This window comes from Syzygium oleosum, unplaced genomic scaffold (assembly GCF_021117445.2).
Source record: "Syzygium oleosum isolate NSW1041296 unplaced genomic scaffold, Sole_v2.1 Sole_v2.40, whole genome shotgun sequence".
In the NCBI taxonomy this organism is placed as follows: domain Eukaryota; kingdom Viridiplantae; phylum Streptophyta; class Magnoliopsida; order Myrtales; family Myrtaceae; genus Syzygium; species Syzygium oleosum.
The window spans coordinates 2,136,053-2,150,977 of NW_026607524.1; the positions used below are offsets into that span (position 1 = coordinate 2,136,053).

At 39.7% G+C, this 14,925-nt stretch overlaps 1 pseudogene; it reads right to left on the reverse strand.

Annotated features, from left to right (window-relative positions):
* Window positions 1-11,845: 11,845 nt before the first annotated feature.
* Window positions 11,846-14,620, reverse strand: LOC115693752 (disease resistance protein RPV1-like; annotated as a pseudogene).
* Between the last annotated feature and the right edge of the window lie 305 nt (window positions 14,621-14,925).

Below are 14,925 nucleotides of genomic sequence, written 5' to 3' on the forward strand. Positions count from 1 at the left end.
GAGGGTTGAAGGTGAGACTGAGAGCTTAGCCGACTCGTTGAGAGGTGAGGTGATTGACGGACTGAGAGCGAGATGAGGCGATGTGAGAGAGTTGAAGGCGTGAGAGGGAGATGATGTCAGATGAGGAGGTGAAGGACTGACAAGTGACTAGGGTTTCTTTCTTTTCTTTCTTTTTTGAGAACCGACCAGTAAAACTGTAAAAGGCATGAGAGTTTGACTCTAAGAGAGCTAAAATTATATATGTGTGTGTGTGTACCGGCCCGATCTGAGTGGTTAGGTGGGCGCTTCCATATCTGAAATCGAGAACCAGACCGGTACTAACCAGTTCTAATTATTGGAACTGGGAATTGGACTAGTCCCTATGGGAACCGCCGATTCGGTTCAGTTCTCGGCGGTCTGGATGGTTCTCGATTCTTTTGCACACCACTAGATGCCGGGAAGGTGAGTGATTGAGCTGTGGGTAGCTTAGGTTCGAGTTTTGGTTAAGTGGTTTTGCAATAATGGGATGGTAATGTAGATGTAAAAAGTTGAGGTCAGTGTGACATCCCAAATTTTGTCTGTCTGTTTAGCGAACGAAGATAAGTGAAATTGATGATGGTGATAAGACTCGTTTATTTGATATAAGTTGGGATGTGCCAATTTAGGAATTTTGGGACAATGGTTCATGAATGATGATGGGACCGAAAATCATATGAGCACATTGGTAAATTGGTGGTCCAATTGCGGTCATTAAAGTTCTAATTATAAGGTGATGGATAATTCAGATTTTTATTTTCCTAATGGCCGGCCACCACCAGGACACCACCACCACGCCACCGCCGGGACTCCACCACCATGCCACCATCGGGATGCCACCACCACGCCGACCCCAAGACACCTGCCAATTGTCCTCACTAATTTTCCATTTGTTACCCAACTTTCATGCAAGATGACACGTGGTGCCGCCGCCCCTTCACCATTCAGAATACATGCAATGCTGGTCATCTCTCTCTCCCTCTCTTTCGCTCTCGCAGCTCACTCTCCCTCTCCCTCACTCTCTTGGCCACAAAACAGAAAATAGAAACACACACATGCTCAATTGCTCTCAAAAAACAACAATTGACCGGCGCCGATTCAAGGGAGTTCGGAGGTTCGATTTTTAGCTCAAGACAACTAAGGCAAGTGGAAACTAACACAATTCACGCTATTTAATATTCTAAGCTGTTCGGTGAAGAGGACTTGGCGTAGAGGAGTTGTAGATAGTCTAGTCTAGGACCGATTCACGGGGTATTGTGGGCGTTGAGTTCCAAATTGTTGATTACATGGTGTTTTTGGCTGTGCATGTTGAGAATGGAGGAAATTAGTTGCTAGCCGTGGTGATTTTGGTGTGGAAATCTAGGTTTTGCAAGATAAGACTGGCTTATTAGTTCTGGGATGGGATTTTTAGATTCGAGATAATTCTGACCTCTTCGATTTACTAATTTTACTCAGCATTTTCTGTTTCTAATCTCACTAAATTTCCCTATGAAAGTTGTTCAAGACATCCTAAACCATAACATACTTAAATTTCAGATTTTTCAGAATTAAATGGATGGATACGAAGGCCTACGACAATACCGGTTTTAATACAGGATTCTGAAAATTGGTTCTGACCTTTGGTCACTTTAAATTTTCTACGAATTTTTCTAAACTTAAATTGGATATACTTTCTTCACAAAAGTTGTAGAGGGTATCTGTATCCAGAACATATCAAAATTTCAAAATGTTTTGATTAAGTTTGGTCTAGATAATGACTTTTTTTTTTATTCTAGAAACTCGGTTTTCGCCGATTCTGATTGTCTCATTCTGAGCGAACTACTGCTCTTAATATAGATTGAACTAGACTTTGAGTTGTTCATGAAAATGTTGGTCATGTTCTTGTTTATAACATATTAAAATTCGTGAATTTTCAAATTGATTTGCTGAGGTTAAAAGAGAGCTGAAATTTTTACTTTCTAGCTTAATTAGTCCTTGTTGCTCCGTGACGGTAGTTAGTTGAATAGGGTGTTTGATCTTGCTTCAATTGGGAAAGTCATGAGCTTAGATTAACTAGTAGACTTGGTTTTGTTGATATTGTGGTGTTATTGTCACAAATTGGCCCGGTCCGGTTCTAATGCGTGAGAAAGCCGAATTCGATGTTAGCTGATATGTGTTCATTATGCTAAACGAATGTGGTGCTTACTAAATTGATGTCAAGATGTTCATGAGTAGTGCTGGAGCTATGTGAGACTTGAGGGTTAGAGAGTGATAAGTATAGGACAACGAACCGATATATATTCCCCGGAGGAGTCCAGATGCCCCTGTTGTGTGTCTGGGATGCCCTTATCATGTTAGGGATGCCTCAGAGTGAGATGCCCAAGGACAGCGAACTTTGGTAAGCCGGACAGCGAACCGGCATGTGTTATTTAGCAAATCGTGGAAGTTGTTTACTTGAGAACGAATGAATGTCGATATATGTGACATGTGTGCTTGCGATATTGTTTTTATGAATTGCTGGTCATTTGTATTCTTGGCCTAGGTATTCATGTTACATTAGTATTGATGTTCTATTAGTTCTATTTAAGCTATGAAGTAACAATGGAACGATTAGTTTAGAAAACGAATATTCCACTTGCTGAGTGTTAGCTCATTCCTGTTGGCTTTAATTTTTTTTTCAAATCTATAGTTAGCATGGTCTCTCATCCCACTGCCCTTGTTATTCTCTATGGAGCACCCCTAGACTTTGAGGGTTCGTTGAGCAAGTTTACTGACGTGGACATCCCGGGTGTTACGTTCGTCAAGTATGTGTCTTCACTATTAGTGGATATCGGCATGGAGATGGGGATGGTGACGTATCGTTTTATCGCCGTATACATGCGCCAGGGCAGACGACTGTGGGGACCAATCCAACTCCCTTGAGACGGTGACAGTGACACTCTATGACGAGCCGTGACGTCTCAGGTACGTGACTTTCTAACGCGTACATTCTTGTAATTGTTATTTATTATTCAAATGAATATATATTGTAGCATTAAATAAATTCAACATAACATCGAACTCATGTAATAAACACAACTTTCATAGATATATATATTGGTGTTTTCAAAAGACCATCAAAAGAGTACATCAACCTTTATCATGAGCACCGTGGGAAGTCAAGGAACCTATCACCACTACTAAAAAATGGCGCCCATCAACATACACACTAACTATCCATATCTAAAGCCACACACCCACCCCGCTACTCTTGGCCGTTCCCACCACCGTCTTGAAGGCGTTGAATCGGTCCACACAGCTGTCCGCCCTGGCGCATGTACACGATGATAAAAACATCACCATCCTCGTCTCCATGCCGATATCCACTAATAGTGAAGACACATACTTGACGAACGTAACACCCGAGAAGTCCGGGTCACTAGACTGGCTCAACAAACCCTCAAAGTCTAAGGGCGCTCCATAGAGAATCACAGGGGTAGTGGAATGAGAGGCCATGCTAACTATAGGTCTGAAAATTTTAAAGTCAATAGGAATATTCAGCAAGTGGAATATTCAATTTCTAAACTAATCGTTCCATTGTTACTTCACAGCCTAAACAGAACTAATAGAACATCCATACTAATATAACATGAATACCTGGGCCAATAACACGAATGACCAGCAATTCATAAGAACAATATCACAAGCACACATGTCACATATATCGACGTTCATTCGTTCTCAAGTAAACAACTTCCATGATTCGCTAAATAACACATGCCGGTTCACTGTCCAGCTTACCAAGGTTCGTTGTCCTTGGGCATCTCACTCCGAGGAATCCCTAACATGATAGGGGCATCCTAGACACACAGCAGGGGCATCCTGACTCCTCCAGGGAATATATATTGGTTCGCTGTCCGATACTTATCACTCTTTAACCCTCAAGTCTCACATAGCTCTAGCATTACTCATGAACATCTTGACATTAATTTAGTAAGCACCACATTCGTTATAGCATAATGAACACATATCAACTAACATCGAATTCGGCTTTCTCACGCATCAGAACCGAACCAGGCCAATTTGCGAACAATAACATCACAATATCAACAAAACCAAGTCTACTAGTTAATCTAAGCTCACGACTCTCCCAATTGAAGCAAGACCGAACACCCTATTCAACTAACTACCATCACGGAGCAACAAGGACTAATCAAGCTAGAAAGTAGAAATTTCAACTCTCCTTTAACCTCAGCAAATCAATTCGAAAATTCACGAAATTTTAATATGTTATAAACAAGAACATGACCGACATTTTCATGAACAACTCAAAGTCTAGTTCGATCTATAGTAAGAGCAGTAGTTCGCTCAGAATGAGACAATCAGAATCGGTGAAAACCAAGTTTCCAGAATAAAAAAAAAAGTCATTATCCAGACCAAACTTAATCAAAAAATTTTGAAATTTTGATATGTTCTGGATACAGATACACTCTACAACTTTCGTGAAGAAAGTATATCCAATTTCAATCTAGAAAAATTCGTAGAAAATTTAAAGTGACCAAAGGTCAGAACCAATTTTCAGAATCCTGTATTAAAACCGGTAATGTCGTAGGCCTTCGTATCCATCCATTTAATTCCGAAAAATATGAAATTTAAGTATGTTATATTTTAGGATGTTCTGAACAACTTTCATGAAGGAAGTTTAGTGAGATTCGAAACATAAAAAGCTGAGTAAAATTAGAAAACCGAAGAGGTCAGAATTATCTTGAATATGAAAATCACAACCCAGGACTAATGAACTAGTCTTATCTTGCAAAACCCAAATTTCTACCCCAAAATCATCATGACCAGCAACTAATTTCCTCCATTCTCAACATGCACAGCAAACAAAAAAAAAAGAGAAAATACCATGTAGTCAACAATTCAGAACTCAACGCCCACAATACCCCGCGAATCGGTCCTAGACTAGACTATCTGCAACTCCTCTACTCGAAGTCCTCTTCACTGAAAAGCTCAGAAGATTAAATAGACTTGGGTTAGTTGCCACTTGCCTTAGTTGTCTTGAGCTAAAAATTAAACCTCCGAACTCCCTTGAATCGGCGCCGGTTGATTGTTGTTTCTGGAGAGCAATTGAGCATGTGTTTTTGTTTTCTGTTTTGTGGCCGAGAGTGAGGGAGAGGGAGAGAGAGATGACTAGCATTGCATGTATTCTGATTGGTGAGGGGGCGGCGGTGCCACGTGCCATCTCGTATGAAAGTTGGGCAACAAATGGCAAATTAGTGAGGACAATTGGCAGGTGTCTTGGGGTCGGTGTGGTGGTGGCGTCCCGGTGGTGGTGTGGTGGTGGTGTCCCGGTGGTGGCCAGCCATTAGGAAAATAAAGATCCGAATTATCCATCACCTTATAATTAGAACTTTAATGACTGCAATTGGACGGCCAAATTACCAATGTTCTCATATGATTTTCGGTCCCATCATCATTCATCAACCGTTATCCCAAAATTCCTAAATTGGTACATCCCAACTTATATCAAATGAACGAGTTTTATCACCATCATCAATTTCACTTATCTTCGTTCGCTAAACAGACAGACAAAATTCGGGATGTCACGGTGAAGGATAGGTATTGCCTTGACACCGATTGATGAAAAAGGGAAGTGCTAACAAGATAGGTTTAGAATCCTCCAAATGGGAGCAAAATCAGGTAGTCAGAAAGAGGAAAGAAAGTAGAGAGAGATAGAGGAAAAAGAGACAAAGGCCAATCTAGGCCAGAGTGAAGAAACGTAAAGGCAATATTCCAATAGTCAAATGATGATCTAACATTATGAAACAATTGTTTTAGGACAATTTTTAGGCAACCGATATAAAGTTTTAATAGAAGAGTAAATCCAACTAAGAGAAAAGAATTAAGATAAATATTCTATATCGTTGATCATATCTAATGTCCAATATAAAATAGAAAAGTAATTCAACAAGGTTGTTGGGGAATCCTATTATGCATCAGAGCATGAATTATATGTGTGCACAAAAGTGAAGAGTGCTCTTTGGAATTTTCCCTATATGTAATTGTTGGTGAAAATCGATGTTCGTCAAGGCGAGCTCAAATTTAGTTGATTAGAGAGCAACCGACATCGCTCCCCAACTCCTCACATGAGCATAGAAGTGCACAAATAGGGTTTTAGATGGATGACTAGGCCATGAACCCTAAAGTGCACGATCATAACCATGTGATGTGTGCACAAGCTTCATCATCCATGCAAAGTTTCACATGGCTTCCTCAGCATTTATTCCATAAAATTCTTAAAATTGCAGCATGCGTATGGATGACTAGGCCATGAACCCTAAAGTGCATGATCATAACCTGCGTACGTCGACCCCTGATTTCCCTCGACAAGCTAGGTCGAATTTTTACGTCAACAAGCAGGTCGATGTCGGACTGGGCCTCGTTAAGTAATGGCGCATGATTTTGACTCCAACCCATATCAAATGGTCAAAGAAGTGAGAGGGGGAGAGGCTCACGAATCAAATAGAATCTTATTTAATATTTTTGACCACAGACTTGTATTTAATTCAAATTATGCAATTCAATCTTTGCGGGAATCACGGGATCCCAATTGAGACGCTTTCCCTAGTGCGTTTCCATTTAGACAAAAATAGAATTGTAACAATAGTAGATGATTTAAGTGGTATGATTTCAAAAAGAGGATTATGATTGGCACGCTAGCCGAATTTCCACGCAAAGCCCAAGATGTCGATTAGGTCTCCCACCTTTCGTGGAATAAATGTAGGCTTTAATGGCGAGGATGCATAAATTGCGGAAAAATGGGAGACTTTCTAATTTCTATCCCTTTTGTGCTCTATGTAGATTCTTGCACTTATCGAACGACACGGAAATAAAATAGACACTCAAAAAGTTGCATTGTTTCAATAAGAAATGGCAAAAATCCACAGTGCTCATGTTAATTATGTGACGCAATTAGCTTTATACATTTTAGAAGTGGTAAAATGAGTCTATACAATCGTGCCGAAATACACGGGTCCTGTTTTTGAACTCCTTGACGATGTCATGTACTAATTGTGAGGTAGCTATTCCTTGAAATGGATCAATTCCATTGTCGGACTCACGAAATAACTAGCATAATCATCTCTTATTGGAACTTGGAAGATATGAATCGCATCGTATATCTCTGGTAAAAGGAAAAGGAAAAGAAAGGAAAAGTGAATGTGTTGAAATGCATTGAAAGACTAAGCCTATCTAAAATCTTCGATACAAATCTATTTAGCATGTTAGCGGAACAATGAACATGAACCATAATTTATCTCTGCAAGGAATTAAAATGAGAGAGAGAGAGAGAGAGAGAGAGAGAGAGAGAGAGAGAGAGAGAGAGAGAGAGAGAGAGAGAGAGAGAGAGAGAGAGAGAGAGAGAGAGAGAGAGAGAGAGAGAGAGAGAGAGAGAGTAGGCTTGGCTCCTGGTACGCCACAAACATAATGGCCAACCTAAGATGAAAGGTTGGAACATGCTTATGGCATACAGGGAGCCAGGCATAGCCCGACCACATCAAACTCTTACCAACTTCATCTTTGGCCTCTCTTCACCAGGAAATGATACCAAGTTCCTCTTCTAGGGTTTCTCACTTAACAAAATCTGCCAACTTCTATTCCCATTCATTCGAGAATGAGAGTCACTTCCCTTTATATACATGTAAGACAATATGACGGATTTCTTTTTTTTGCTTTATTTATTCATCAATTCTTCCAAAAAAAAAAACCATTAGACTGCATGATCGCTTGACTTTTATATCATGATTGAATGATTGACGATGTTAAATTCAAAAGAGGACTCCACTATGGATCTAATTTGGCCCACCCTCAATTTGTATGCAACTTTTCCTCCTTAATCTCGTCTTTTTCACTTTTGTGGTGTGATTATGTGATATTTCAGTTCAATCTAAATATTAAGTTCATTTTGTTTTCTGATACAGCTGAAAATATCTTATCCTCTTAGTAGAAAATATTGTTCAAGTTCTAGCAAAAAAAAAGAAAATATTTTTCAAGAACCCATTTTCCAGAAAAATGACAATATTTTTTCAATATTTGGCTGAGATATGAAAATGAACTAAAAATTATTTTCCCTTTTCTTGGAAACAAAAACTTGATTTTATTTTTCCGAAGAGAAATACACTATTTGTGTGATATAAGCGATACCCAGCCACCGGGCTCCCGATCTCCAGAGCTCGAGATTCTTGAGCCCAGCCACGAGGAAACTGAGCACAGGTGCTGAGAACCTGAGCCTGGCCTTGATGGACCTAGACCTAGGGGTGAGAGTTAGGTACCTAGGCACGGCCGCCGAGAACCCTGGCATGGGGCACAAGCACTGGGCATGGCCCCCGAGGACTCAAGCACATGTACTAAGGTTAAAGACCCGAACTCTATGTACCCAATCTTGGGAGTCGGAAACTTGGGTGTAGGAGTCGGGCACTCGAGCACGACTGTCGGGTACTTGGGCATAGGCACCAAGGTCTTGGTCCCGGCCTCAAGGGCTGGGCTTGGCCGTTGAGGAATCAAGCCCGTCCCCCGGCACTGGTGACTTACGCACGGAAGCTGAGTCCCTAGGCATGGCCGTCGAAGATCCAAGCACGGGCATCGAGATCTTGAGTTTGACCACTATGGACTTGAGTTCCGCCTCAATGGACTTAGGCCCAAGTGTTGACGGAGTCCCAGGCCTAGCCTCGACTAGGGCCCGAGTGCTAGTGACTTTGGTATAGGGGCCAAGTACCTAGGCATGGTCATAGGAGACCTTGGCATGGGCATTAGGGTTTCAGGCATAGCCACCAGGGACTTAGGCACTAGTACCAAGGTTCTGGCCTTGCCTTTGTGGACCTGGGCCTATCGCTGAGGACTCAGGCATGAGTGTCAGGATTCCCGTGCCCAAGGCATGAGTGTCAGGTGCTAATGTATAACCATATTATGAAAAATGATTTTTGATACTTAAAAGAGGAAATTATATTCATGAATTTAAATATAGATTTTTCATTAAGAAAAGATTTACCGTTGACTCATTTTCCTAATCGATCCAAACGCCGGAAAATGAGGAAAATATTTTCGACAAAAAATATTTCACGAAACAAATGAAGTATGTAATGAAAATCTTATTTGGAGTCCCATTCTGAAATTACGTCAAAAAATCAATGAACGATTGAGCTTTTTACGGCGCAAAAGCTTTTTAACATTCATCACTTTGGAATTTTTGTTTCGCATGCAGATTTGATTATTTAATTTTCCAAAGCATCCTGAATCTTCACGTATGATTCCTGGTAAAGCATTCAATTCCTCTATGTTCTTTTAAAACCTAATTGCTTGTGCAAACCCACAGAAAATTTCCAAATCCACTAATGGCATCTGCATTTTATCATCTTGGTATAACCGCGATCGTAGGAATAATCAGCATACCCAATAAGTATGCATTCCTTTTACGTGGAAAAAAAATTATCTCGTTGTGACTTTAATTTCTCTATTAAATTTTGATCATATATTTTCCTCCATCAACTTCTCCGAATAATCGCGTTGGTTTGGAGGTGCCAACTAATCACAACTCTTACCGTGGGCCCAAGTGAGGCTAGGTCATCACTCATCAAGGAAATGGGTAACCCTCAGCATTGAATATACCGTGAGAGTTGAACTCGAGCTTGGCACTACTGTATTGGCTCGACTCGAATTGTGATTATTATATAGTAAATATTAATTATAATGATAGGTCTTTTATCTTTTTAGTAACTATACTAAATTTTAATCACCGTTGATAAATTAATATAATTATTTATAAATTGGTTTAGCTTTTCATTTGTAACTTTAGAAAATATGATAATAAAAGCAATTAAACTTTGATTATATAGTATCCAAGGGTATTATGGTATTCTATACCAATCCTAACTTATTCTTCGTGCTATTATGGTAAACGAACAAGAGCATGTTTTCGAAATTAACTATTCCATTCTACAAATCAAGCTACAAAATAGCTATTCCATGCTTACTCCTACTCTATTTCATATGCATAAAACAAGTCAAATCACAATTTCTTTCCTTTTTCTCGTTATTTTAATTTTTTTTCCTCATTTTAAAGTGTCCAAAGAAATTAAACAAAATGTTATCCGATAAGAAGCCTGATTATGAGGCTTGACTTGTTGCGGAAGCCAAGCGATCGAACAATAAAATTGACAAAATAAGAAAATAAATCGGACACCAGATTTACGTGGTTCGGTCGTAGTGACCTACATCCACGGGGAGAGCAGCACGGAATTCCACTATAGATCAAGCGATACAACGGAGATTACAACCACACTCGAGTCACTCAAACACTCTAAGTATTTCCCAAGCCCCAATTACATTCAATAACTCACGCAGTGTTTAGCCCCACAATTCCTCACGAAATAATCTATCAATCTCACGAAAGAATTACACACAAATCTTAACATAAGATTTTCACGACTTGAACACTCGAATTCTTGGATGTAATTTTGCCGAAGAAAGAACCACGATTGCCAAGCACTCGTTTAAACGGCGCTTCACTGCTCCTCTTCGCAACCGACGAAACAACCCACTTTCTTTGTTGGTCAACAAAAGAAGCCCACGCAAATTAGCATCAGGAAACAAAATCCAGCCATGCTTTTCTTTTCTTTTTATTTTATTTCTTCTTTCCACTTGGGCACAATATCCTTTCCTTTCTTTCTTTGTTGACCAACTTCAACGTGGAAGCTCCATGTTCGACTTTCCTGTTTCAATGGGCAAAGACTCCGATGCACATTCCAACTTTAATTCGTAATTTGATTTCATAACTTTTTTCTTTGCCTACCTTCGGACATCCGTAAAATATCCAATTCGAAATATTCAAATTTCCGCAAATAATATTTAATTTCGGATCGGATTTCGTCTGTTGGGCTTAAAACTCGAGACATATTTTAACATGACTAGGCTCGAGCCAGCCAATTGATCATCTCTATTGGAGTCCATAATCGAATTATGCGATAAAGGTCACATTTACATTGAACCTTCAAAATTACCTTTTTTCTTAATTGTTAACCTCATATCATCATCATTCGTCTTATTGTAGGCATGAACTTTAGGGATTTTCTTTGGACAAAAATTTGAGACCGAAGGATGTTATGAGTTTACTTTATAATATAGAAATCGTAATGTGTTTCATAGATTTAAAATATAGCATGTAAATTTCTTCCATAGACGTTTTTATGGCCAAATTGTATGAAGAATTTTCTCACTCCGTTTTAAAGCAAATCGCTATGCTAGTCTTTTGAGGAGAAGTTGCTTTTCTTATCAAGTTCATGGCGATGGGGGCACTTGCATCCCAAGAGTAGAAGGCGTTAATTGGAGATGAACATTAAAGAGAAATGGATAACTCGGGCAAATTGCAACATCTTGTTCCCTAACAATATTTGGTAATTAAGATGGGAGGGAGGGAACGAAAAGGAAAGCAAACAGAGAGGAAAAATGTAATTTCACTCTCTTTTGGAGATGAACATTAAAAGAGAATTGAGGTAAAGAGAAATTGAGTAAGTTGTTTGTTCAAAATAGCTCTTGTCAAACCAAAACTTGTACACCTTTTTGGGATACCTAGCATTAGTTAAATCTTTTTATGGATCAAATATAATTACGTTCATTACTATTCTTTCCACGATGACCCAATGTTGACAACTTCAGGAACTGAACAAAGTGTGCCAGTCACTTTATTCTTTCAATTAAGCAAAGTTTTAGCAAACTCAAGTACACGCAAATTGGGTGCAAAAAGATGCTATCTAACAAGCTCAATGCTACAGACTTATTATCATCGACTGTCTTTGTGAAGCAAATATCTGTATCTCTAGAACTGGGAAGCACCACGAACATCACGTAACCTCGGGCAATTATGTATGATGACTCTACAAGATGTTGGCACATCCGGCATGCTCTCCAGCGATCCACACCCATGCAACCACAACAAATTCAGATTCCGTAAATTAGATAGATCAGTTTCGGTTAACCTTTTAATACAATTGTAGTCCGAGATCCACAATTCATGCAACGATTTCAATTCTCCCAAACCATAAATTTCAGTTAGCTGAGGCAATCCCATCACGCACAAACTTTGGATCTCCTTCAAACATGACAGAGTGGGCAGCGTTTTGAGCAATGGACAACCCTGCATATGTAGTTCATTGAATTCCTTAGCTTTCCAAGCACATCGAATCGAATCTCTCCTAGCCAATAATCCATGAGAATAACCATTGACAAATTCTCCAAGTTGGAAAAGAGAGGCCAATCCATTCCATTGGTGACTGGACATCCATTAAAATCTACTTTTGAAGGCTGGATGGAAGCCTGGTAAGAGATCGGGGTCAACACAAGTTATTTGTAGTTCTTGTAGCTGAGAGAGGGAGCTCAAATTGGTCGGAGGCAAGATCATATCATTATCAACCAGGCTTAACTTCTTCAGAACATGCAGCATCACAAGCCACTCTATGTTGGGCTCTTGCACTGGGCTTCCTCCGTGTACTAAATTGGTCAGGTTTGAGAGGATGGGGATTGTGGTCATTGACTTCAATAAAAAACTTAACGACGTACATTAGATTCTTAGGAAGCTCCGGCAACTGTTGAATCCAATCACAAAGCGATGAATCAAGCTCTTGGAGATTTGTAAGCTGATTAATGGATGTTGACAATCTACTAAAGCGGCCAGATGTGAAGCGTAGGATACCCAATGAGGATAGTGCCCCAATTTCACATGGAATTTCCCCAATATCTCACCCAAGGGCACCTAATTCTTCCAGACTTTCCACCATTCCAACAGTTTTTGGAAGTTCACTAATGCGGCTATAATCCAGATTTACTATCTTCAGCTTTTTGAGATTTCCAATAGAATTTGGTAAACTCTTGATTTTAGTACCGGGCAAATCCAACTTGAGCAATGATTGGAGCCTCCCAATCGAATTTGGCAACTTTTCTAATTTGCAATTCGTGATCATTAAAAATTTCAACCTTTCAAGGTTCCAATGGAATGAGGCGATTCTCTGATTTTTGAACAGTGGACATCCAGCTCAAGTAGTGACTCCAATTGTCCAATACAGTCGGCAAGCTATTGAAGCACTGGAAATCGCAAGATTAGATGCTTCACCTTCACTAAATTGCCAATTGAGTGAGGCAACACTAAAAGTCTCTCTAATTGTATTTGTAGGTGATCAAGATACTATAGATTGCCAATGGACTGGTCAATCTTTCTTAGTCCAGTGCATTCTGTAAGAATCAATCTCTCTAGTCCCAAAATTGCAGAACATCCCAAGATTAGTTGCTTCACCTTCATTAAATTACCAATCGAGTGAGGTAACTCTAAAAGTCTCACAAATTGTATTTCTAGGTAGTCAAGATGCTGTAGATTGCCGATGGATTTGTCAGTCTTCCATAGTCCATTGCATCTTCTAAGAATCAATCTCTCCAGTTTCTTGATTGAGGAGAACTCCGACGTCCTCCTTAGGGATGGACAATCCTCGAGTTGTAGGACTTTTCATTGTTTTGCTACCTATTAAGCAATTGAGTTATAACTCAGAAAAGAGGAAGAGTAGATATAATGCAAAAGTATGTATCATACATGTTTATGCGATTTAGAAAGTGAGTAAATTAGGGTGCATATCAAGCAGCTAACTTGAGCTCGGCTTAATCTTTGCTGTTTCGAGTAGCTTGGGTATCAAAACAGGGAGATTTTGTTCTTCTCTTCTGATTCAAAAGTTATAGAGATGCAACATTATCAAACGTGATTGAATGCTTCCCTATTACCTTGTTAAATAAATATTGAAAAAATATGAATGTGAGATAAATCATTTTTTGAACAATTTAAACAGTTTGGAAAACAGAGCAATAATGTACGTATAGTAGATTAATGGGAAAATTACCAAAATAGTCTTAAACCTATTATAATTGTACCAATTTTGTCCTAAACTTTTTTTTGGCCAATTTAGTCATAAGCCTTTTGCAATTGCGCAGTTTCAGTCCATCCGGCCAATTTTAACCAGCCGACGCTGACGTGGCAACTTTTAATAATATTTTTTTTTGTTCGAATTATTTATTTATTTATTCTTTTCTTTTTCCCCTTTTTTTCTTTTCTTTCTTTTTTCTTTTTTTTCCTCCCTTCTTCTTCTTCCTCTAGCCGGTCGCCGGACCTCTTGCCCAAGGCCATGAGGTCGAACTTGCCAGCAAGTACTGTCTATTCTTTAATTTCGAGTCCGTGCTAATTTTAATCTCTTAAGCAATGTGAGTTTTGCTTCAAACTACACGTACAAAATAGGTCCCTCGAATTGAGCCTGAAGAGTCCTTTCAGAGACTTTAGCTGATTCCTTTTGGAGATTTTCGGAGAAAGTGTGGTTCCTTCATCGCAATAATTCCAACAAAGTTGAGATTTTTCAAACATTTTGTTCTCGAACGTGTGACTTTTACGCTTTTTTTCGATGATATCAACCTGAGTTTCCTGGCATTTTCTAGGGACCGAAATTGCAAAACACGTCGTGCGTGTGTGAACACACGAACACATAGTCTATTTGACGTGGAATTTGGCCGTGCGCAAACCAATTCATAACAAGCGAATTGACTAGACAAAACATACTTCCATGCTTTCTTTGCTTTTCCCTTTTTTCTCTTTCCCCATTTTTCCAATTTTCCCTTGACAATATTCTCTCCTCTCTCAAAATAGACATGACGGCTCCACCACACGCCAGCCCGGCATCGCAGCAGCTCGCGGCTGGTCGCCACCGCCTCGTTCTCGCCCCATCGTCACAAGCCCAGAATTGAGCCGTCAGATGCCATTCCGAGCCCCACCATCGCAGTTTGTGAGTCGTGAGTTGGATCTGATGTTGCCATCCGGTGTCGTTGGCTTCGAGCGACTTAGATATGGCCCGTGAATAGACAGTCATAACG